Source organism: Brienomyrus brachyistius, chromosome 2, assembly GCF_023856365.1.
Source record: "Brienomyrus brachyistius isolate T26 chromosome 2, BBRACH_0.4, whole genome shotgun sequence".
Classification (NCBI taxonomy): domain Eukaryota; kingdom Metazoa; phylum Chordata; class Actinopteri; order Osteoglossiformes; family Mormyridae; genus Brienomyrus; species Brienomyrus brachyistius.
In genome coordinates, this window is record NC_064534.1 from 32,727,561 (window position 1) to 32,730,594 (window position 3,034).

Below are 3,034 nucleotides of genomic sequence, written 5' to 3' on the forward strand. Positions count from 1 at the left end.
GACATTGTGAGCATTATGAGATGGATTTATACTGTCTCTCTGATGACTGGAGGCTTTTCCTTGTTCTTAGTCGCTAGGGAATGCCCCTTTCTGTGGGACTGTGGAAAGTTCCCTGGGCTATTCTGCGGAGAGCAGACGCAGAATGTATCGCTGTCTATTTCCTTCAGGTGTCACAGCTGGCGCAGTGCACAGCCCGAACCTGTTAGACCTCAAAGATCCACTCCTCCGAGGCCACTGGAACTGCAACTGCAGGCCGTCTGCTTGACCTCAAGTAACCTTAAGGGAGAACTGTAAAATGTGGAACGCTGTAGGCCGTCAGGCTCCGCCATGGAAGACCACACGCGATCAGTGCACGGCCTATCAGTCAGCGCTCACGTGTTCCTGACGGGACGCGGTGGGGGGGGGGCGGACGGCAAGGCGACAGCGGCAGGGACTGGGAAGTGAAAGGGGAAGCAGACGCAGGCTGGAGCCAGACAGGGCTTGGCCTGCATCGGACATCAGTGCATCAGCGGTTGGACAAAAGGGGCATGGCTTTTGATCCATTATCCCAGCAAACGCTCTGCTCAGGCCTCTCGATATCTTTATCACTGCCATCTCAAACAAACATAATGACAATTCTGTCCGGTGATGTCACAGGGGCCGGGGGTTCCCATTTTCCCATGAGCTCAGGCTAGAGCTCCAGTTAATCGGTGTTCTTTCGTGTCCCTTATTCCTCTCCTTCGATGTCCTGTGGGGTAAAAGAGCGACGTGGCGCTCCTGGGCGTCGAGTCCGGCGGCTATGACAATCACTCACTTTATTCCTCACAATCCGGTTTGTCTGAATGATTTGAATAAATACAAAAAAAACGCACCCTTTCTTCAGCTCTTTATCATATAATGGATTCCTGAAACATACATTCATTTTAGGAATAAATAAGAAAACTTCAAGATATTTTTAGGTGATAACACCAAAAATATCTTTTTAACAGCATACCTAACAGATCACGGACAAATTTAAGTCATTAAAAAAAATACCTGTGTCTCCTTGCAGGTAGGAGTACAACTGAAAAGAGTATGTGAGCTGCATTGTGTGAGTGTGTGTGTCTGTATAAATGCAGTGTAATTACCTGCTGACACTTTCATAGTACGTAGCCTGGTTAGGCCCCAGAGCCCTGTGCTGGAAGTGCTGCCCTGGCCCTGCTGTGAGGCTTCTCAGTGGGGATCATCTGTCCTCAGCTGCCCCCAACCACTCCCGTCCACAGGAGGCTAGCTTAATGAAGTGAACAAACAAAGCAATTTCTTTTCCACGAGTCCCCAAAACTTAGTAATATGTTCCATGAATTATCTAACATTCGCCTGTTTATGAGGCTTCACCAAGTGTAGAACCAATAATCTGCTTCAAGGCAAATTGAGTATTACCTGAAGAGTAATTTGAAGGCAACGTTTGGAAGTTTTGTCAATTCCACATGCTGTGCAGGAAACTAAACGAATGAATGAATGTTACATTTATATAGCACTTTTCAAGACAGCCAAAGCACTTACACAAGCAATGGGGAGCCACTTCGACCACTGTGTAGTCCCCACCTGGATGGTGTGATGGCAGCCATTCTGCACCAGTACTCCCACTACACAGCAGCTACGGCGGTGAAGGGGCAGGAGAGAATTCACCAGTTAGGTATAAGGGATGATTAAGAGGCCAGATTTGAAAGGGCTGTAGTGGGGAAAATTCTGAAATGCTACCTCCCATGGCTACAAAGATATTGAAATGAACAAATCAGTGAAGGGCTCAGTGATCTGTAGCCCCGGTCATTTAAGTGGCGACCAGGATATCATTCATATATTCTCCCACCATATATTTTCATATTCACATAGATTAATTAAAGAGAACTCACTTTTGAGCTCATTGGTTGTACGTTTTGTGCTGGTGGTATTTTGTTGCTATGTTCTGCTAAAATACCTAATGAAAGGCTGTGCTTTTATACAGCACATATTATGTAGTGGACTCCTAGCACTCAAAGCTAAGTGGACCCACTAGGCCCGAGAGCCTGCAGCTGGGAGTTCCGTCCCAGCCTGCTGTGAGGCTGCTCACTGTGGGCCACTTATCCTCAGGGTACCTTAGCCCTAAGCGGGAGGCTAGCTCCATAAAGTAACTATATATGCAAAGCAATTTTATTTGTGGAGCCAAATTCATAGAAGTTGCAATAGATTACGTAGATTACAATGATGACTCACATTATTAACAATGTTTCCCTTAACAATGGTTTAGTGACCAGTTACATGAATCATCAACTGAAAAAACACCAATTTTCCTTGTGCACTGTCCAAGACATGATTTTGCGTTGACTTTATTGCTACAGTATTTGCTCACATCACCACATATACAGTGGCACTACTTTGAAAAATGTAACGCCAAAAATACACACAGTTCCCCAAATGTACTGCAAAAAACCAAGAGAATTGACAAGAATGCTGTAGCTGCAAATGAGCCCTAATGTTTTGTTAGATAAAATACATGAACTTTAATTCTTGCTTATAAGACAGGTCGAAAAAAAAATCAAGTTCATAATAAGCAGTGACATTTGAGGAAACGAAGGCAGGAAAGTGCTAGCAGAGCGGCTAAAGCTTTCCTCTGTGTGTAGAGGTGCTCTGTTGGATCATGTGGCGGCTGATTGGTGTCCGGTCGCCTGGCTTAAGACATGACTGACCACCTCACCTGATACCCGTGGGACAGCCCGGCTATGTAGAAGCTTCCAGAACAATTTCCTTACTTCTACAAGCTTCTTCAGAGTACTCAGCTGGTTTATTGTCTGTCTTCACTTACAACAAGTATTCACTGACTATCGCTCTTGGTCTCATCTGCATCCACAAACCAAAATTGTTTAACCTTCCTCATCATATCCTAAGCAGCACCACTCACGACCAGCACTCGGAATAAATGAGCATTTACACCAACTGATTGTGCTGTAATATTAATGTGAGCACTGACAGCATTGATTAGTGGTTGTGCTGTTGATTGCTCCATGCGTTTTGTACTTCCATTACAACTGCCTTGTAT

General features: G+C 45.2%; 1 long non-coding RNA gene across 1 annotated transcript; it reads right to left on the reverse strand.

The window, feature by feature from the left end:
* Window positions 1–685: 685 nt before the first annotated feature.
* Window positions 686–1,658, reverse strand: LOC125720335 (uncharacterized). Its single transcript, XR_007385420.1, has 3 exons — window positions 1,522–1,658; window positions 1,107–1,249; window positions 686–817 (listed from the first exon to the last, which is right to left on the reverse strand). It is a non-coding gene; the product is annotated as an uncharacterized LOC125720335 (long non-coding RNA).
* Window positions 1,659–3,034: the final 1,376 nt, after the last annotated feature.